General features: G+C 41.5%; 1 long non-coding RNA gene across 1 annotated transcript in view; it reads right to left on the bottom strand.

The window, feature by feature from the left end:
* LOC132248500 (uncharacterized) overlaps positions 1-22493 on the bottom strand; it is a 49379-nt gene that overhangs the window by 20678 nt on the left and 6208 nt on the right. The gene's annotated exons all lie outside the window — the stretch shown is intronic.

Raw genomic sequence — 22493 nt, 5'->3', positions numbered from 1 at the left:
AAAAAAAAAAAAAAAAAGAGTGAAAGAGAATGAGAGTGAAAGAGACTTGATGCAGGTTAGGCGTTAGTAACTTTGTCAGCATTAAGAATTTATTGAAGCAAGGCCACCCTATCACTTCTGTAAAGAAAGAGGACATCCAAAGGGAAATACTGAAAATCACAATGGGCACTGACTTTCCTCAGTCATGGATAATGTAGGTACAAACCATACTGTGGCCTGAGTGTTTGAAGCACCTCCAAAACCTCAAGGATATACACTGAATTCAAACTGAAATAAAGAAAGTACAGGTGCTTCTCAGGTGCTGTAATTTGACATAGTTTTTTGAAGCTAATGGCCACATCCACACAAGCACGGCCATGTGGTATGTGTTGTTGTAGAAACTGCACATTCAGGCATTTCCCATGCTGCTACCTTGCTGTGCAGGATTTTGGGGGTTTTTTTGACCCTGGGAGATCCCAGGTTCAAAAAACCCACATGGAAAAAAAGCAGAGAAGGCAGCACACATAAATGTAGATATGCATATTTACTGTGCAGCAAACTATGCTACTTAGCAGTAAAACAGCTCATATAGATGCACCCAGTGGCTGCATTTAGACGACCATGGCCGTGCAGTATATGGCACTGCAAACATGACTGTGGTGCCACATACCACACATTCAGATTGTCTCTGCACTGAAAGTGAGTGCTGGCCCCGCATTTGCTGCTCCACTTTTTTTTTTCTGTGGGTTTTTTTGACCCCTGGATATCCACCCAGAGGGCTGCCTGGAGTCGCACTGTGGCTGCCAGCCAGACTCTATGTGGGAGAATTGCCACTGCTGGAGCCCCGGGAGGACCCCAGGATTCCAGGTAAGGCTGCTGAGGCCAGCACAGTGCTGGCCCTAGCCTCCCCTACTCCACCTGGGGTAACTTGCCACATGCCAGTGCACACATGGCACAGGCATTCCCCGGGGAACCAAATGTTCAGGCTCATGTGGACATGGCCAGCGTGCTCTTTCCCCAAGACGTTGCTCTGTTCTTGAGAGAACTGTTTTCTTATGATAGTAAAGGAGGGATATGAAAAATAGCACTACTGAAATATTTTAGGACTCAATTATTCTTAAAAGTGTCTGTATATAGAAAATGTGGGACATACACAATATAAATAAGGACATATAAGGAGTATTTTGAACTAATTTGGAATGATTTCGATATCAATTTGACAGGATATAGATTGCTTTTAATTTTTTATAATCACATCTTTTGACTTCATCTAATTTAACACTTAATTGATGAATACAGGACCAAAGGAATCCAGGAACTGAACAATATATCATTGCCCTCAAATGTAAACAAATGGTGATAAAGTGTCTGAGTTATGCAGCCATTCCAAACTCATGCCAACAAAATCTTTCTGCACGCTGTTTCATCCCATAGCTGTCTGTTTCTGGGTGTATGTGTAAAATGTTACTAATTAGTAAGCATCTTGCAGAAACTTGTACATGCAGGGGGAATGCAGCATTTCAAAGGGACAGAAAGAAAGGAATCAATAATAGAATTACATGAATTGGCACAGTAAATTTTATTTTTCTATATATATTTCAGCCCACTAATGAACAGAACAATTTCATGAAGAAGCCAAAATTATATTATTATGAGAAAATTAAAAACAATAGATATCCTTTCAATAGTTATCAGAATCGAGATATGCAAATTTAATTTGAATTAAATGATTGTGTCATACTTACTTGCAGATTTTCCTAAATGCTTTCTCAGGAAAAAGGGGGTAGCTATAATTCCCATAGTATCTTTGGTTTTATGATTCGAGCTGCAATTTTGCAAACATTTTCATTACTGCTTAGTTTAAACCGTGTATATAATCTTATTGAAGCTTATGGGCCTACTTGTATGCTTTTGGTTATGAACTCGCTAAGGTATTTGCAGATACTTGGCCTTATTTTCATGGTTTTTAGATGAAATGCTATAAGAACAAGTTTTAGCCTATGATCACTTAGGAACCAGGGGTGTTCTATGCATGCATTATTCCATAAACTAGCTTCCTCACAGGGCTGATCCATTCTGAGAAAGATCAAGGTTGGTGTGAAAAAGGATTAGATTGACTCTGTGCCTCTTGGGCAGGAGTGCAATCTCAGGAAGTTAGGGATCTGTTGGAAACGGGTCTCTGATGCACGTAATTGTACCTCCTCCCATCCCATGTTCCTCTACCTGATTACTCTGATACTTCGTAGGAAACCTTTGGATCTGTTTTAGAAGTGAGAAGCAGTAGAATTCAGGTTCTTTAACTCAGTTTTTCTCTGAAGGAAAGTCTTTTCTTCATCTGAGGGAGTCACTGTGAGTCTCAGTTTTTGCTCCCATCACCATAAGCGAAAGGGATCTCTGCCATGATAACTCTAGTTCCTACCAGATGATGGGTCCTTGCTAAGAGCTGTCAACTAGGAGTTCCCATTGTAGGCCACTTGGTTTATTCAGTATAGTATCTCACCAGCATTTATACTAGGGTGCTACAAAAGCACTACTTAGGCTGAGCATACCGCATAAATATCTGTAGTCAAGGTAGGGGATGATTATATACCACATTGACTGCCTTGGTTTGGATTTTCTTCTCAAGCTCTCCAGCCATGCAGCAGTGCCAGGCCACAACAGAATTTATTCTCAATTTAGGATGAAGTAGGCATCAAAGAGTTTCCTTTCCACCTGTCCTCAGTTCATCCTCTTTATTCTGAAGCATAGGTATTGATTTGTAATATGAAGCTGTCTCTATTAAATCATCAATCTATTCATCTTCAGCAGGTGGGTAGCACTTTGTTTTTCCAACGCAGACTCAAAGCTATATTTTTTCTTAATAACAAATCCACATGTACCCACTGAATATTTCCATTAGTCATATTGGGTTTAAATAAGCCAGTGGGTAAAATTGTAGATATCACCCTTCTTATTCTTTCACCAGTTTTAGGTGAAAATTGCTTTACAACTGTGCTTAAAACTTATTACTGCTGTCTCTTTGGAGAAAAAAATAATGACTAGTAAAGGTAGGAAAAGGTTTATACATGGTCCTTTTGCCTACCTGATCCTCTGGTCAATACAAGTGATGTCTAAACCATGGTGACGGAAAAGTAACTTTTTTGGTAATGTAGTTTTTGTCAGTCTTGTTCCGGTTTTCAAAACATTTTTATTTGGTATTACAGAAGTCGGTTTGTTCCAGAGCCATTTTTGTCAATAGGAGGCGAACACTCGGGTAACACTACACAAATAATAAATAATATAACTGTTAGCTTAGAAAATGGTATTTAAAGGTTTGCTTGGGTGGGGGGGAATTGACTTACAGGTATATGTATATGCATTAGAATGGTTCAGGATGGGCAGTAGGGGTTAATTGATTTCTAAGAGTCTGGGTCACACAGTCAGACAGTTTCGCACAGCCTTGAAAGCAGACAGGCTGTCTAACACAACAAGGCCAACAAGGACACATAGTCTGGAAAACAATCTGGGAATTAGGGACATGTACTACACTGCCCATAACATAAGATAAAGTGGCACCAGCTAACAAGGCCCCAGAGCAGGGGGGCCTGAGTCCTGGTTTTGGGGGAAACAGACCAAACTAGGAAAAGGCTTGGAAAGACCAAATTAGTATGTGTGCATGGGATAAGCTATGTGGATGTATAACAAATACATGCAGGGACCAACCAGTGATAGCCACGGATCAAGAGTCATCAGGAGGGAAGAAGAATACAAAAGCAGAGACTTGATAGTAACAAAGTCCTCCCTGTCCTCCCTCCCTGCCCCTCCTCATTGTTCTTCCTCCTCCTCCTCCCTGAGAGGGGTCCCCGTCCCCTTCCACCTGGAATGATCCCCAAGGCCACTATGGACAGAGGGCCTGTCTCATCCACCCCACTGGAGGGGGGATGTGGGCCTCGGCATCCCACCTCCAGGCTGCCGATTTGCTGACATCTGACACCTAAGAGACAGCCTCAGAGTGAAGCCTGTGTCCTGGCCAGATATACTTTGACTCTGATGACAGCCCTAGGATTTGGTAGACATATAGGATTGCTTGATTGTTTTGATTGCTTCTTTTTTGTTATCACTATGTATCAATAAATTTGCCTATTATCAAATGGAAATGTCCTGGTCGGTATGAGGGCCCCCTGGAACAAGGTATCTGGGTCCTAAATCCAGAGCCAACAATAACCAGACAATTTCATGCCTTCTTGCCCTGAACTAATGAAAGCCAACCTTTCATTTGCTCTCACCAGCAAAACAGAACTAAGCTACCATAGGTTAGCTTCCATTTATTAAAGGATAAGAAGTAGATGGGAAAAACAAAACTCTTGGTTTACAGATGATATCTTTTATTAGACCAACTAAAAAGTAGCAAAAAATGTATTTCTTTGAAAGGTTTTGGGCACCCTTCATCAGGCTGGGGAGAAATCAAAGATGGTAGAAGTCCTCTTAGGTAGATAATAAACTCCATTTATTTATTATTTATTAAAACTCCATTTTGCACAAAGTAGATCCCTGAAAGAAGTAGATGGGGCATTTCTGCAGAGCAACTGACTCATCATAAATTCCTGCCCCTTTTGCCTTGAAGTAGCCTGTTTATGTGCTTGTTCAACATGTACATTGTTCCACTTTTTTACACAGTGGATATAGAGAGAACCCTCAGCAGCTGAAAGATGAGAAACGTGCATTGCCAATATTGCGAGGGGATTTTTGGGACTTTTGCCAGCTACTGCCATTGTTTCTGCTATTGCTAGTAGAGCTTACCTGCTTACTCCCATACTTTTTGTTGGCTTCTTTGGGTTGGTTCCAGATCAACTAAGGCTCTGGTTCTCATAGATTTCATAGACTTCATAGATATTAGGGCTGGAAGGGACCTCAGAAGATCATTGAGTCCAGCCCTGTGCCCCAGGGGCAGGAAGTCAGCTGGGGTCATAAGATCCCAGCAAGATAAACATCCAAAGTTCTCTTGAAAGCGTTCTTTGTGCTTAAAGATGTTTTTTGCACTTAATCTAGAATGCATGGATATCATTTATTTTTCATGGAGTCCATGATGTCTTTTCTCCTAGCCTGTAGCAACTTAGCCTCTGGATCTGCCTTAGAATATAAAAAAGTTTGATCAGTTTCCCAGAGTGTAATCAATGCATATGGTGTGGTGCCTGCACTTTGACTCATGGACCCAGGAGGACTTGCCCAGTCTTATGTTCTTATGTTTTTAAATTAGATGTGTATAAATACTATAGTGATTTACATCCTGTTTAACTCATGATCTTGTATGGATTGAAACAGGACCTGGAGTTATATTTAATATGCATGTTAAAGAGAGGCTAGTTCATTGTTCTAAACTTTTCCTTGAAAATAGACATGGACACTTCATGTTTCCTTGAAAATTTATTCTCCATTTGTTTTTTTTCAGATCTATAGAAACTCAAAGAAAACATGTTCTAAAAATAAATCCCTTTTTGCACTTCTCTGATTTATGCTGCTCACAAGAAAACAGTGATATCAGGGAAGAGGCACCCACATCCATATGTTTACATTTAGAGCAATTCTCAATCACTCTTCTAATGCTAATGAGGAAAATATATTATTTGGCAAACCTATAATTACCCAGTGAGCAGCACTGTCTTCATGTTCAATGCTCTTCTGAGTGCTAATGGTACTTACACAAATTACTTAAATGGCATTCAGATTGTGGTATGTTCACCATGGAAGGTCAAGTCCAACAGGCACAAGTAGAAGATCTAGCACTTCTTTTCCATTGGGGTGAACACGTTAGGGTTGCCACTGAGCATCTGTGCGTTAGGGAATAATAGCTCAGAATATGAAATATGTTTTGTTGCATAGCCACAGAACCATTTTTCTAGGCTCTCCAGTTCCTGCAAACTTTCTTTTACTTGGCAAATCCAGTCTTATTTGGGTTAGTGGCAGTGGGAGTCTTCATCTGAACATTTTTACCAGTTATTCATGTAGTCCAGTATTCCATAATTGTCAAATGTGGGTCTCTCCTAAATATTTCTGCTTTCTTGATCTTCAGTCAGTTGCTTATTCAGCCATTTTACTGGCATGTGATCAATGCAATGTGCCACTGATTTGTATGGGTATAAATGGCAGCACAAACTGTAAGGCAGTGGAGAACTATGGTCCAGGGAAAGAAATGGTTAAAGGGTGACAGTTAATTTCATGATGATCATTGGCATTTCAAAATTGGAATGGAAGTCTGTTCTGAATTTTTTAAAAAAGAAAAAACTACACCTTCCCAATAGGAAAAACACATTTGTGTTGAAATTGCCACTTTCATATCAAAGTTTGTTGCTCATTTGTTTTTCTTCCTATCTTTCTGTTTCATCCAACGTGACCATAGGCCACACCCTGTAACTCAGAAAGTTTCTGGTAAAAGATTTAATCAAAATCAATGTATTTCTGCAAAATGTTTTGCCTTTGACAGAACAGAATAATTTGAGGAACATGAATTTATCTTTAACTCTAGTTAAGGTTACTGGGCTCACTGAGTGCATTCCTTCACTAACTTATTAAGGTGGTTTAACATGAATACTGTAATGTACCTACAGCCTGTGAGCAATACAAAATACAAATTTAAACATACAGACCCACATAAATATCTCTTATGCTTATTTCTGCCCTCCAGCTCTCACCTGGACTTCTTTTGTGTGAAGAGTGCAACATCTTGGTCTGTATTCATACAGCGGCTAACACAATGGGCCCCTTGGGCCTCTAGGTGATAACATAGTACCTATAATAAAGAAGATTGGCTGGTAGATTGTAGATTTATAGAAGATTGCATGGTAAAATAGAATTGTTTATTTGAAGCCAAATAGGACATGTGCAATTTAAAATATAATTATGCTTTTCAAAAAGAAGTTGTTCTAATCCTTTTTAGTCCTGTAAATGGTATTAAAATATATTTTGTATTGACCATATGGGTTCTACTGTGTCTCAGTGAGAGATGGCATTTTACAGTGTAGCTGTGTAACTAGTTTTTGCTGTACAACTTATATGAGTACATTAGAAATACAAGGTAGTCACCTAATTACAGAGCAGGTACAGTGTTATTAGTGAAGCTTAGTTCAAAATGGAACTGTAATTATGTATGAAGATCACTCTGAGAAACACTTAATTGCATCACTTAGTGCTAACAACTTAGTGCTACCAGCATGCTGCTGAATGATGAAAGCAGTTCTTCCCCACACATTTCTTTATGGTACAATATGCTAAAACTGTGCTTGGGTATATATTGTGGAAAAGAAAAAAAAATGCATTTCCTTTTGATTGATATAGACCTCTCAGACAGGTCTTTTCAAAAATCCGTTTTGGATCATGCTCGTTGAATTTTTTAAACAGTTATTTTTGTTTAGGAAGAGGCTTTTTGCAAAAATAAGAATCTTCACAAAAATTGTTGGCTTTATTAACAGACAAGGTTCTTCAGGTAAATGTGATATCTTTCATTAGAAAGAAAATAAATAGTTAGAAAAACTGTTTTTTTGCAAGCTTTCGGGCACAAACACCCTTCTTCAGGCATAGGGAGATTTTGTTGGTGTTTTGTGTGCTCTCCTGGGTAGAATAGAAGCCAAAATGCAAAATTCAGTCTGCAAAAATACAAATGCATTGTGGTAAGGATCCCAGGCTATGGGAGACAATAGGTGCGAGATAGGTAGATGGGGGGAGGGAAGGGGAGGGAGAATGTTGACTTGGTGTTAGAATGTAGGTGGTAAAATGCAGACAGGTTACCTGGGGTTATCAGATGTTAGGCTGGTTATAATGTGCCATAAATCCAATGTCTATGTTTCATCCATGATTTTTTTGTATCTGGTAGATTTATGAAATGAAGTTTATAGGCTCTTCTATGAAAGGTGTTATGTAAATTCCCTTTGAAGATTAGAACTGAGAGATTGGAGAGAGAGTTGTTGTCTTGTGAGAAATGTATACCTACAGGTAATTGAATTTTTGTCCTTGATAGATTTTTGATTTGCATTCATTCTTGTACATGGTTGTTGTATGGTTTCTCCTACATATTTTCCATTGGGGAATTTAGTGCACTGGATGAGATAAATTACAATTCTGGAGGTGCAGGAGTAAGATCCAGGAATGGTGATGGTTCTGTTGTGGGGTGTATATATTGTGGAAGTGTTGGAAATGTGACGGCAGGTTTTACATTTCTTGTCCTGGCATGGTCTGCATCTATTTGGTGTGCTTTGGGCCATAGGAACTTTGCTTTTGCTGATGAGGTTGGCGAGATTCAATGGTTATTTAAAGGCTAAGATGGGTGGTTCTGGAAAGTTCTCCTTAAGAATCAGGTCTTTTTCTAGTATGGGTTGCAATTGTTTGAGAATTTTCCATATAGGATCTAGGGAAGGATGGCCTGTCATAAGTAATGGTGTGCAATTCATGGGGATTTTCTTTTTGTAGTGAAGCAACTCTTAATGGTTGGTATCTGGGTGGCTCTTTCAAAAGTTTGATCTCTCTCTCTGGAGGAGTGTCCTTGTTGGGTGAAAGCCCTTTTGAGATTTATGAGGTGATGATCATGGGCATTCTGCTCAATGCAAAGCCAGTGGTACTGAAGGGCTTGGTGCATTTAGGGTGATTACTGGTTCTGTGCAGATACGTATGTTGGTCTGTGGATTTCTTGTATATGGTGGTTTGTATTTTACCATTTTGGATACTGATCATAGTGTCTAAAAGGAAAAGTTGGTTCTGGAGTATTCAAGAGAGAGTCTGAGGGAAGGGTGATGATTATTGCATTTGTGATGGAAATCAATTTGAGACTGCACGTTTTCAGTCCAAATGATGATGATGTTATCTATATATCTTAAGTATAGCTTTGGTTTGATGGTGCAGTTCTTGAGGAATTCTTCTACCAGATGGCCTATAAAAAGATTGGCATACTGTGGGGTCATTTTGATGCCCATAGCTGTGCCTATGGTCTTGAAGAAGTGTTGGTTATTGAAACTGAAGTTGTATGTGAGGATGAAGTGTATACGTTCAGTAATATCTTTTAGTTTGTATTCTGAGATTTAATCTTGCTCTTACAGATATGCAAGGCAGGCTTGGATGTCATCCTGGTGTGGGATGTTCGTGTATAAGCTGGTAACATCCATGGTGGATTTTCGGGAGCATGTAAAATGTCCCTGGGTTGGGTAGTAGAGGGGATCAAATTCTGTAGTTTTTCTTGTAGTTCAGATGGAAATGATATGATGGTGGTTTTGAGTTTTAATGTGGAAGGGGGAGTTGGATCTTCCTTTAGTTTTTTGTAGTAGTTGGTGTCAGAGTGTTATCTGTTGGCTTCTTATATGTAGTCTTCACAGTTGAGAATAACTATAGCTCCTCCTTTATCTGCTGGTTTTATTACTATTTGGTGGTTGGATCTTAGCGATTCTATGGCCCTTCTCTCTGAGAGGGAGAGGTTGTTATGCTGGTGTTGTTGATTCTTTCACTGTACATATTTTCCCTGAAGCAGTCAATATAGCAGTCAAGTTTTGAATTTTGTCCACTGTGGGGTGTCCAATCTGATGGATTTTTTTGGATTTTTTAGTGTTAATCTTTTTATCCTGTGACAACATCAAAGAAGCGTTGTTGAAAGTGGACTGATTTTGTTTGCAGAAATATTCCTTGGACGGAGGTGTCAGAAAAATTCTTCTAGCTCTCCACATTGTAGTATCTAATAAGGGTATTTTTCTGGACAGAAATTAAGTTCTTTAGAGAGGACAGATTTTTCAGCTTTGGTAAGTGTGTGCATGGAGAGACTGATAATATTTGAGGTTTGACTGTTTCCTTCAGTTTCATCAAGTATGAGGTTGGACTGTTGTAAGGTATTGGTGTTGTTTCTCTCATGGTTTTTTTTGTGGCTGAGAAAGTTGTTCCTATAATAATTGGTTCCATTTCTTCTTTTTATGCTGGATGGATGTTGTAAAAAATCTTTGGTAGTCTTATTGTATACATTGTATAAGGTTTGGGAAGATATCTGGATTGATCTCTTTTTAAGGTGTTGTAGCACATGTTGATTTCCTTCTTGAGTTGCTCTCTTTTGGAGTAGGTTACATGAAGGAGATGATTTCTAAGTTTTTCTTAAGTACTCCTGCATAGTTGTGAAACATATTTGAAGTTGTGTGTAGTAGAGGATTGTAGGTGTTCAGTCCTGTGGAAATATACATCCAAGCCCTCTGGTACCACCAAATTTGCCCTGAGAATAACTGCACTCGTCACCTTGTAAATCTCAAAAGAGCCTTCACAAAAATATCCAGTTACCTGTGGGTGTACTTCTCTCACAAGACAACCACTCTCTCTCCAGTCTTTCAGTTCTAATCCTCAAAGGGAATTTACAGAACACCTTTCACAGGCAAGTCTATGAACTTCATGTCATAAATCTACTGGATACAAAAAATCATAAACTAAATATAGACATTGGATTTATGGCGCATTATAACCTGCCTAACATCTGATAACCCCAGGTAACCTGTCTGCATTGTACCACCTACATTCTATCACCAGGTCAACATTCTCTCCTTCTTCCCGCAACCTACCTGTCTCATACCTACTGTCTCACATGTCCTCTAATCCTCACTACCACACATTTGTATTTTCACAGACTGCATTTTTTGCATTTTGGCTTCTATTTGTTTTATGTGCTCTCCTGGGTGAAATAGAAGCCAAATTTTCCAACTATTTAGTTAGTCTAATAAAAGATGTCACATTTACCCAAAGAATCTTGTCTTCATATGTCCTTAGACCAACACAGCTACAACCGACAACCCTTTGCTTTATTGACACTTTCCATTATTAATAATTTTTAGCAAAAGTTTTCGTCAGAAATGTATTGAACACATTACTGATTCTTATTACATAAAACACACACATTCTTACTGATAATAAAAAATGTTCAAGTACTTAAATTTTGATTTAAAAAAAATCACAGAACATTTCACAAGAGCATAAGTGGATCTATTCTAAATGCTGAAAAAATAGTTGTTTTTTTTTACATAAGATCATTTTCTCATTTTTCAACATGCTCTATCTGCATAAGGTACTGAATATAGCAGACTTTTTAAATCAAAAGACACAGAGCAAGCATTTAAAAATATGAGTGAGCAATACATTAGTATAAATAAAGTTGGTTAACGCTTTTGCAAATGTTAACACTACAAAATTTTACACTATAAAAGGGCAAACCATGATGATTTTTGTCCCATTTTTTAACTACAGAACTGATCACAATGGACTTGGCATTTTGTAACTTGAAAGGAAGAGAGGATACTATCTTTTTTTTGGAAATTGCCAGTTTGTTCTCATTTTTCCCCAAAAGATTCAGTATTGGAGAATCCATAATAATAACTGTAATGTGAAAAAGAAATGAGTCATTACATCCTCATGGTAGTAGATAAAGAACATGGTTTTACAGATCATTTAAAACCTGAACCCACTTGTTCATGAGTTTGAGTTAATACAGTGCAGACAGCCTACTTCCCTGTTTATTTTTGCTGATTTCTTAACTTGAAAACATAAATGATAAAATTAGTTCCAATTTATTTTATTGAGCTGAGGGAAGTGAATAAATGGAAATGCTTTCACTTCTACTTTGAACAAAGAAGGTGAGCATGAGAAGCATTCTTATTAGACATAAGGATGTATCAGGGCCAGTTTTAAACAATTGTCTAGGAATTGTCAGATCCAGACCTGGTTCAGAATTTGTCCTTATTGGCCAGAGCAAAAACGTGGCTCTAGCCATCCAAACTGCATCTAGGGAACATTCATCTTTGAACATTGAAACTGAATGTTCATCTCAGTTCACCTCTCCAATTCTTACAAATTAAAAACAATGAGTCATGTATCTGGCCTATTTTTTGGATGCTAACTGTAGTAGGCAGGTGTCAGGCAAAGGAAAATACTTAAGTACCAGCATCTGTTCCCCACGGCAGTTGGCTGTTGATTTTGTTTTTGCCTCAAGGCCTGCTATACAGATATCCTGTTTTCTGGATTTCCTTTTGCTTGACTTTTTCTTTTTGTTTTGACTTGGTTCTACTAATGAGAAATGTTATCTCTTTGGTTACAGGAAACCTCTGAAGTCCAAAATACAAATCTGTTTTCTAGTTTATCAAGTCTTTGCCCATATGTAACATTATAGGCCCTAAGGTGGCCATGGAGCTCCCTATGGGCCACCCTAATCCTACCTAAACTGCCAGTTCTTTATATAAACCTCCCTTGTTTATCTCCTCTGCTATGCCTTCATGTTCTGTTGACATAGATTGGAAGGCTGCCCCAGAGTTTTGGAATGTTCTCATTGCATCTAAGCAACCAAGCTGACCTCTCAGGGTCTCTGCCCACTAACCCAAAACTGCACAGTTCTCCATGGGTGTCTTTCATGCCCCACTGGATCTACTCATGCCTGGCTGGCACTGAATCATGATCTCCAGCCTCCCCTATAGCCATGCTCATGCCTTGCGGGTATCACCCTCTTGCCATTTACTTTCCTGCCTAGGCTTTGGTCCTCTTAGCCTTAGCCTAGAGGTTACTCTGGTTGTAGACCTGTAGCTTAGGCCCACTCACTATGGCTTAGGTTTTCAGTCCCAGCCTCTTGTCAGACTCCAGCCTCTTGTGTTTCCCACTCTGGGCTCAGTCTCTGGCCCTCTTGGCCTTTGGATGACTGTCTCACTCTTAGGGTCCAGCTCTGTCCCTCTCAACCTCAGCCTGCTTCTGTCTCCTGCCACTGATCCCAAAAAGGCTCAACACCTGGTGTGTCCCTTAGGCACAATTGTGTGGTCTCTTTGCCACCTGGTCCTCCAGTTTAAAACTGGAATGGAAATATAAGCAACCCAGTCTAACACAAGAACTCAAAGCCCCCTCTTCTGGGTCACCACACAGCTGCTGATGCCATCTCCTCACTTACTGGCTCCTTTAGCTCCTGGGAATACCTGACCCAGTTTGCAGCTTCTGCTCTCTGCTGAGTTATCAGGAGCTTTTCTCTCTAGACAGTCCAGGGCTGCACTGGCCCTTCTGCCTCAGGGACCCAGGCTCATATCCCCTGGGCTTCTTGCCTTCTGGTCAGGTGTTCTCTTGAAGGGCTGCTGTTGTTCCTCTCAGCCTCTAGAGCAGGCTACTGCTGTTCTTCTGGTCAAGTTGCAGTAATTACCTTGCTGCCTACCTAGGGCTCTGCCTTCTTGTCCAATTCCTAGGCAGTTAGCCACACAAAAGGTCTTGCAGCCTATGGGTCAGCCTATGGGTCCCTGGCTGCCTATTCTCCTACATCTATCCCAGAATCTTCACCTGTCTGGGGACATACCTGCTGCAGTTTCTCTCTTAAAGAAACGGGAACCTCTGCCTCCCTGTTATACCAGGTGTGTAAATCCAAACCAAAACCTATCCAAACCAAGCTAAATTATGTCCTAAAAACCTGCCTGAGGAAGTGCCACCAGCTTGATGGCACAAGTTACCTGCCCCCAAGATACTCATCAGTGTGCAGAAGGTTTTGCATCCTTGAGTAGCTAACAGGAAATGTGATCCAGTAGTGTGGATGCTCTGAGATCTTCTTTAATAAATCACACTCTCTATATATCCATCAAAGGATTTCTGCAGAGGATCAGTGTCTATTGCTATACTCCCAAATGCCATCTGAATAGAACAGTGCAGCTTTGGAGTCCCTGGCTGTGCCTGTTGCCATTCCCTTATGGAGTAGGGGGTCAAGGGTTGAGTGGAAAGAGTAGGTAGTCAGGTTAGCAGCTGAAGGCAATTTGCCTATGGATAGTAAATCTTCCACATACAGATGGTAGAATAAATAGAGCATCTCTCCCAACAATACAGGTGGCCCAAGAAAAGATATTGCCAAAAATATTCTTGCCTCTTGTGAAACCTGGAATTTATTTTAAATAGGTAGAGAAAGGAGTTAATGACAATCATTGAGAGGTTTCTACATATTTAGGGATTGTGGGAGAAAGGTGAAAAAAATCTCTGCAGGGAGTAAAGGAAATAGAGTATCTTCAATTTATACCACTCTGGAGATGTGAACATTAGTGCCTTGATGACATCAGAGGAAAAAGTTAGGCAGGAGACTGGAGAAAAAGTGCAATGTAATATAAGAGAGAGAGGTGGGTTATGGAGTTTGGGGGAAATAGATAGGATTGCTTACAATATTGCTGACCAGGAATGTGGTAGCCATGTGTGTCTTGCATGTCCACAATATGTGGGGAGGTGCCCCAGAGCAAGCATTTATATATGAATATTCTATGGATTTTTAAAAAATACTTTACAAATTTGTCATTTCTGTAAATTTAAAAACAAGTTTTTGGCCAGCTCAGCAAACTTCTTCCAAAGTTCAAGACTGCTCAGTTCTCGGGTTTTGGACTACCTCTCCACTTACATGTAGTTTCATTCATTAGTGCTCTGTAATTATTATAATAATATCTGTGTATTCATTTATTCATTAGTGCTCTGTAATAATTATAATAATAATTAATTACAGTACTTCCAAAGTTCAAGACTGCTCAGTTCTGAGGTTTTGGTTTTGGACTACCCCTTTCATTAGTGCTCTGTAATTATTATAAAAACTGTTCAAAGCATCTGTTGACAGTTAACTTTAAAAAAGCTATTAAAGCAAAGCATAGCTTTCTATTATTTCCTTTTCCCTTCTGGCACTTCTGGACTATAAATATGTAAAATTAATTTTAAAAAACCTGCTGGAAAATATCTTTCAGATTAGCGTGTTCAGTTTAGCTTAAAGGTTTTTAATCAGAAATTGATTTTTAAATGATTTTTTTTTTCTTCAGGAAAAGGACCCCCTATCATTGTCAAAATGTTTATTTTTTCACATACCAAAATGTGCTTATTTTCAATATTTTTCACAATGTTTATCAAAAATTTAATTGGGAATGTCACAGACATTTGTTTAGCAAAATTGTCTTTCAAGATTCAGTTTGGTAACTGCAGTGTAAGTTTTGAACATAAAATTGTCAAACACTGGCAAACATGGAAACAATCAATTCTGTTTGTAACCCGAGTATACCCAAGGGTGTGCCCTATTCTCAATTGCATGGGATGGGTAGGCAGGAGGGGATACTATGAGAGGGATGCCAGAATTTCGAGCAGATCCCTCTTTCCTTTATAGAATTAGCCCAAGCCCAAAGTTCTTAACTATATACAATTTATTGAGTTATGTACATAATCATAAAACTAAATAACATATACATATATTTACACAGTGAATATTAACCAGTAACCAAGGTCATACCCTAAATAACACTATTTACCCATTACAATAAAACAATTTCAGCAGCATCAACACAATACAACATCACAATACAACATTTCAATTACAAAATATAAGGTGCAAACAGGAATAATCTTAATAACACCTACTCCTTAATATAGTCCCTGACCCATGGCAAGAGATAGTCTTCCTTCCAATGGGGTCCCTTGTGAGGTGTCCAGGAAGCACCAGGGGCCCCTCCCCTTAGGGCCTTGACTAGGTGGGGGGCTCCTCACTCAGCCCCTTCTCTGGGTTTGCCTGCCCCAAATGTCCTTCCCCTGTGGGACCCAAGGCCCCAATGACTCATGTTCCCTCAGGTGGTGGTGGTCAGGGCACAGCTCGATGGGGTCTCCTCTTCTGGAGCACCTCTCCAGGCCTCTCCTGCACTGATGGGCTCCTCCCCACCCTGTGCCCCACTCTGGGCACTGAGGGCTCAACTCCTCTCTGCTGCTGCACCACTGCTGCTGGCTCCTGGCTGCTGGGCCTCACACTGCAGCACTACTATTTCCCCATGGCCTGGCTTGGCACTGAGGGCTCTTTTGGCACAGGCTGGGCCCTTCAGGCTCTGGTTATCTGTCCTTATGCTGGGTGGCTAACCCAAACAGCCCCCTCTGCTCCCTGGCTCCACTCTCTTGTGTGCCCCCCTGCACACTGTGTGGCCTGCTGGCCCTCTGGGGTTGCAGACTTGAGCTGCCACTTGCAGCTCCCTGAGCCTGGGCTCTGTGCACTGAACCACACACTGTGATGGGCCCAAGCAGTCTCACACATACCAGGGCCAGATCTCCATGCACCATCCCTGTGTACCATCAGCAGCCTGAGTGGTCTCACACCACTCCCAAGGCTGTTCCTCCAGTGGCAGTTTCAGGAGCCTTGGGCCTGTTGTCTGCTGTGGGAGAGCTCCCCATCTTTTCTTGGCTCTGCTCTTCTTGAGTCCTTCACTGCATCTGCCCCTCAGGCTGGGCACACAGCTCCTTTTTTACACTACAGGCTCCGCCCCTGAAGTCTTCTGGACCTGACAGTTTACAGACTTCAATCAGGTCTGAGGGAGCTCTTTCCCCCTCCCCTTAGGAAAGGGGTGTGAGTTTATTTCTCTTGCTGCCTTCTGACTGGTGGATGGGCTCCACCAATCAAAACAGCAGGATCTCAAGCCTGGGACACAACTCAGGCTCTGAAAAGTGAGCCTACTACATATCGATGAAAATTTAAGTCATTCCTCCTTTTGTAAGCCCTTCTATCTCATGTTCTAGTTCTGTAACCACATATGTTTGAGTTTGGCTTTACTATGGTGGATGGCTCCATTATGGTAGAGATTGTGGCATGGTTACTACAAGCATGAATCTGAGTCCTAAGCCAGCTCTTTAGCCTGCCTTCATTCACAAAGCTGCAAATTAGCCGAAACCCACCTTGTAACACCAGTTCTGAAGCCACAAGTTGACCTCCCTGATGCAGGTTTCATGAGCAGACATGGACAACACCATGAGACCTGCATCAGGGAGGTCAACTTCTTGTTTCAGAGCTGGTGTTATGAGGTGGACTTCGGCTTTCTGGACCATGACCCATACTTCCAAACAAAAGACATGCTTGGATGGGATGGGCTTCATCTCTCCCCCAAAAGGTAAGCATGTGTTGTTTTTCAGGTTGGAGGATCTCCTCTGGAGGGCTTTAAACTAGGTTTTTCAGGGAAAGAGGAGGATGAGGATGGAGGAATCGACAGAACACTGAACCATGAGATACACACAAGATCAGCCCAGGTAAGTATCAAAGAACCTACTAGACAGCAGTATAAGGGGGCTCCAGGGGCAGCCACCAGGGGAATTAAGTGTATACATACAAATGCCAGGAGCATGGGAAACAAGCAGGAGGAACTTGAACTCTTGCTTGCGAGCAATAATTTTGAATTAGTGGGACTAACTGAAACCTGGTAGGATTCTACTCATGACAGGGTGGTAGGAATAGAGGGCTATAGGTTGTATAGGAGAGATACAGGAGGGAAAACAGGAGGGGGTGTTGCTCTCTGTGTCAAAGAACAGTGCACATCTTCCCTAATCAAATTGGGATCAGAAGCTGGTCAAGCAGAGACTGTGGGTTAGGATCCAAGGCAGTTGGGGGGGAAAGGGACCTAGTGGTAGGGGTCTACTACATGCCTCCACACCAGGAGGATCAGCTAGATCAGAAATTTTCCAGGCAGCTCTCAGAGGCTGTGTGGTCTACAGATATGGTAGTCATGGGGGACCTTAACTACTCAGACATATGGTGGGAGGAACAGTCATCTAGATCTAACCACTCACGCAGATTCTTAACCTGTATTCAGGACCTCCACCTAACACAGGAGGTAAGGAGTCCCATCAGGGGTAACGCCTTGCTTGAATTGGCGTTGGCCACAGGGGATGACCTGGTGGGGGACCTACAGATTCAAGGCAACTTAGGGGACAGCGATCACCAAATGATAAAATTCATTATCCAGAGAAGGGCAGACATATCCAGCAGGACACAGGTGTTAAACTTTAAAAAGGCTGACTTTAATAGCTTCAGGGGACTGGCTAGCAAGGTACTAGAAATCAAGAGCCTAGGTGCTCTGGGGGTACAGGATGGGTGGTCATTCCTCAAGGAAACCATCCTTTGGGCTCAGAGTGAGACAATCCCATGGCAGAGGAAAGGGAGCAAAGGGGCCAGGAAGCCCCTTTGGCTAACCAGGGACATACAGGATACCTTAAGGGCAAAAAAAGAAGCATAAAGGAAGTGGAAGCAGGGGATAGCTAGCAAGGAGGAGTACACTTCTTTGGCTCGCACCTGCAGGGAGTCAGCCGGGAAGGCCAAGACAGCTCTAGAACTCAGGCTAGTGGCAGGGATTAAGGACAATAAAAAGTCCTTCTTTAGGTACATTGGGAGCAAAAAGAGGGTGCAGGGTAGCATAGGACCCCTACAGGACAGGCAGGGGGGCTTAATGTTGGATAGCAGGGACAAGGCAGAGCTCTTCAATGAGTTTTTTGCCTCTGTCTTCTTAAATAGGAATCTAGACGAACCCTCAATATGCATCACAGACACCAACAAGGGGAACATCAGCTGACCAACAGTCAGTGGGAACACGGTAAAAAGACAGTTGGAGGGACTGGACCTGTTCAAACCACTGGGACCAGAGGGACTCCACCCATGGGTAATGTGGAGGAATTAGTGACTGCGGAAGTACTAGCAAATAAATATGAGCACTCATGGAGCTCGGGTCAGGTCTTGGAAGATTGGAAGAGGGCCAATGTCATCCCAATCTTTAAGAAGGGGAGGAAGGAGCATCCAGGGAACTATAGACCAGTCAGCCTTACCTCTATCCCTGGGAAAATGCTTGAAAAAAATTATCAAGGAACATATCTGTGGGAGCCCTCTGGCTAATGTGATGCAGAGGGGTAACCAACATGGGTTTATATCAGGCAAGTCCTGCCTGACTAACCTAGTTTCTTTTTACAATAAGGCCACCAAATGTTTAGATGCAGGAGTCGAGGTGGATGTTATCTATCTGGACTTCAAGAAGGACTTTGACATGGTATCCCATACCATCCTTATAAATAAGCTGAGGAGATTTGCCTTGGGTAGCTATACGGTAGACTGGGTAGCAAATTGGCTCAAGGGTCGCACTCAGAAAGTGGTGGTGGATGGGTTGGTGTCAACCTGGAAAGATGTATGCAGTGGAGTCCCTCAGTGCTCAGTTCTGAGGCCGGTGCAGTTCAACATCTTCATCAGTGATCTGGATGAAGGAGTGGGAAACACCCCCTTTCCAAATTTGCAGATGACACAAAAATATGGGGCGAAGCTAACACCCTAGAGAGGAGGAACCAGATCCAGGCTGACCTAGACAGGTTGGGTAAGTGGGCAGAGAGCAACAGGATGCAATTCAATAAGGAAAAGTGCAAGGTGCTGCATCTAGGGAGAAAGAACTGCCTTCATACCTTTAGGCTAGGGAGGCAACCTTCTCAGTTCCACTGAGGCAGAAAGAGATCTTGGAGTCGCTGTTGACTCCAGGATGAACATGAGTTGTCAATATGATGAAGTAGTCAGCAGAGCCAATCGCACCTTGTCGTGCATTCATAGGTATTCACAAATAGGTCTAGGGAGGTGATTCTCCCTCTCTATGTGGCACTGGTGAGGCTGCAGCTGGAGTACTGTGTCCAGTTCTGGACACTTCAATTCAAGCGGGATGCAGACAACTTGGAGAGGGTCCAAAGAAGAGCCACTCGTCTGATTGGAGGCCTGCAGGGAAGGCCCTACGACAAAAGGCTAAGGGACCTTAACCTCTTCAGCCTCTCCAAGAGAAGGCTGAGGAGGGGGGGACCTTGTGGCAGCGTACAAATTCATAAGGGCAGAGCAACATGAAGTAGGCGGTGATCTGTTTACCAGGGCACCCCCTGGAATGACAAGGAACAATGGCCATAAGCTACTGGAAAGAAGTTTTAGACTGGACATTAGAAAAAAGTTCTTCATGGTCAGGGTTGCCAGGATCTGGAATGGGCTTCCAAGGGAGGTGATGCTCACCCCATCCTTGGGGGTCTTCAAGAGGAGACTGGACAGGCACCTGGCTGGGTTCACATGACCCCAGGTTTGGTCACCCTTTTCTTGCCTGCCAGGGGCAGGGGGTTGAACTAGATGGCTCACTGAGGTCCCTTCTGACCCTAGAATCTATGAACTTATGAATCTATAGGAACATTGTCATTTAGGCTAAGATTCAAAGTCAGCTACATATGAAGCCAGCCATATCACTCCCCCTGTGTGTCATCAACTGTAGAATCCAGTGTGTTTTAGCTATGTTAACCTGATAGGATCTTCACCATGACTGAACATTTGAATTTTTTTGATTATAGGGTAATGCATGTATGTAAATGTTTGCAGTATCAGGGTTATGGGACCTATATGGAACAGTACCCCATCACCAGATATACCGAATAGAAAATCATTTGCAATTTCAGTCTCTCTCTCTTTCTGTCTTCCCATTGTGGAGATGAGAGGCCCCGACTGGCTTCTGTAGGCTTTGCTGGAGTACAGATTGGCACAGCCAGTGCATATAGAATTCATAGAGAGGCCCGGTAGCAGAATGAACCAAAGCAGCCTCAGTAACAGCTGGATCTCATGGAATGCGCTGTCATTGGAAATGAAGGTAGTGGGAAAAGTTAGCCAATCCCATGGGCTGGGGATAATGATTGAGCCATTCCTATGGACAATTTTGCTTATCAAGAGAAAAACTGATGAACAAATGCAAAAAGCAGGGCATAAGGATGATAAATTCAAAGTTACCTAGGCTGCAAAATATCAGTTTCTGTATTTTGTTTCAGTTGGAATTGTGATAAGATGCTCAGCTGCATTTCTAGATGTACTGTTCTTTTCTATTACTTACATGAACTGCCATATTCTACAGCAAACTGCCACTTTACTTCATCCCCTTTGTGTGTGTGCATTATGATACAGTTGTTAATTCCAGGATCAGTTACTATTTTTTTTTTGTATTGGACTTCCTCCTATTTCACTGCAGAGGTTGGAGGGTGTTCAGATAATGAACAGACATTCAATATTTTGTTTTCTCCTTATTGCTCAGCATATGTCCCTATGACTTATTTACTACATGCTGTCCAAACCCTGCTATGAAGACAGAACCATTAGTTTCCTTATGGGCTTTTTCTATGGTTTTTGTCAATATTGTATCATTGTTCTTTGCAAACACTGATGAGTTTATCTTCACACTGTTCCTGTGAAGTGAGAAGATGGTACTTTCTCTGTTATAGTTGGGCATTTGGAGGCACAAGGAAATTAAAGTCAGAAACATCTCTTAACTTTTAGATGTCGCTTCTGATGCAAGACATTTTTCAGACTTCTTACATAGTGCTTTACATTTCCAATACAGTTTCCATTAACTTCCTTTGCAGCTCAACACTTTCGCAAATCAGCTCCCCTAGTTTCAAGTTGGGCAGAAAATGACAAATGTACAATTAGTGACCGCCTCTCAAAGTCTATTTTAAGTGACTTGTCTAGGACCTCACAGGAGCTTTTTGGCAGGGGCAGAGATAGAATCTAATTTTCCAGGCATTATTCAACTGTCTTAATCATGAGCTCTCTCTTCCTGCCATCTTCCATCTCGTTCATTTTATGACTTCCAGTTTCTGCAACAAATGAGGCAATACTTAGAGACAACTTTCTATTATTTCACAGCCCTGATTCATCCCCAGAGGTTCATCCAGTGCACTGACTGAGATGGGGATGTTGAAATGGAATGTAATCAAGGAAATAAAGACTGTATCATGATGATTATGCAGAAGAGAACCAAATTCAAGTTGCACAGTAAATGTCAATTCTGACATTTTCTAATATATGGGTGCTTATTGCTGTGACTGTGAAGCTTTGGGTGGAAATCCCTCCACCCCCATCCCTCCTCCCTTCCCCAACACACACACACACAGAGCAAAAAAAATCATTGCAAGACAGACCCAAAGTATACAAAATTAGAGCATAAATTAGTAAAGTTTGGTTAAGTTACACAAGTAAAAGGAGAGCCTTGTGGGAAGTGTCAAGCAACCTTAACAATAGGCAGCACTAATGATTCTGTTCTCTTCTGTTCTATATTGGCACCTCTGCACAAACAACAGATGTATGGATCACTGCTGACAAATCTGAATGATATGGTTAGATGTAGTCTTCCAGACAGTCACACACACATTTCATTTTTAGCATTTGTTTAGCATTAAAGAATCCAGTAGGAGCTGAAGGCTGCTGACCAATTTAGCAGTTTAAGGCAACTTTTTATTTTACATTTTCCGCATGGAATTCAAGCCATTAGTGAACTCCACTGTATGTGTTATGAAGCATAGATAAGCTAGCCATATTTTAAAAGTCTAAATGCTCTAGAAACTTATGGACAGACTTTGGAACTCAGATACTTGGGATACTTTGGCAGTCTAAGTACATAAGGAGGGTGCATCAGGAACTGGGAGAACGTCTTCACCAGGACACACCCAAGGGAAGACAAGGCCCAACGGTCACAAACTCCTGGAAAACCATTTTAGACTGGACATAAGGAAAAACTTCTTTTTCTGGACACTTCCAAAAAACACTTGGATCCCCTGTCTTGCTGGGATCATTTGACCCCAGCTGACTTCCTGGGCAGGGGGCTGGACCCAATGATCTTGCGAGGTCCCTTCCAGCCCTAATGTTTATGAATTCTATTAAATATTTTCTAAAGAGATAAAAATGATGAATATGAATCACTATTAAATAAAGT

The sequence above is a fragment of the Alligator mississippiensis genome, chromosome 2, assembly GCF_030867095.1.
Source record: "Alligator mississippiensis isolate rAllMis1 chromosome 2, rAllMis1, whole genome shotgun sequence".
Classification (NCBI taxonomy): domain Eukaryota; kingdom Metazoa; phylum Chordata; order Crocodylia; family Alligatoridae; genus Alligator; species Alligator mississippiensis.
The sequence above is the reverse complement of the archived record's forward strand: the minus strand, read 5'-3'. Positions and strand labels throughout refer to the sequence as shown.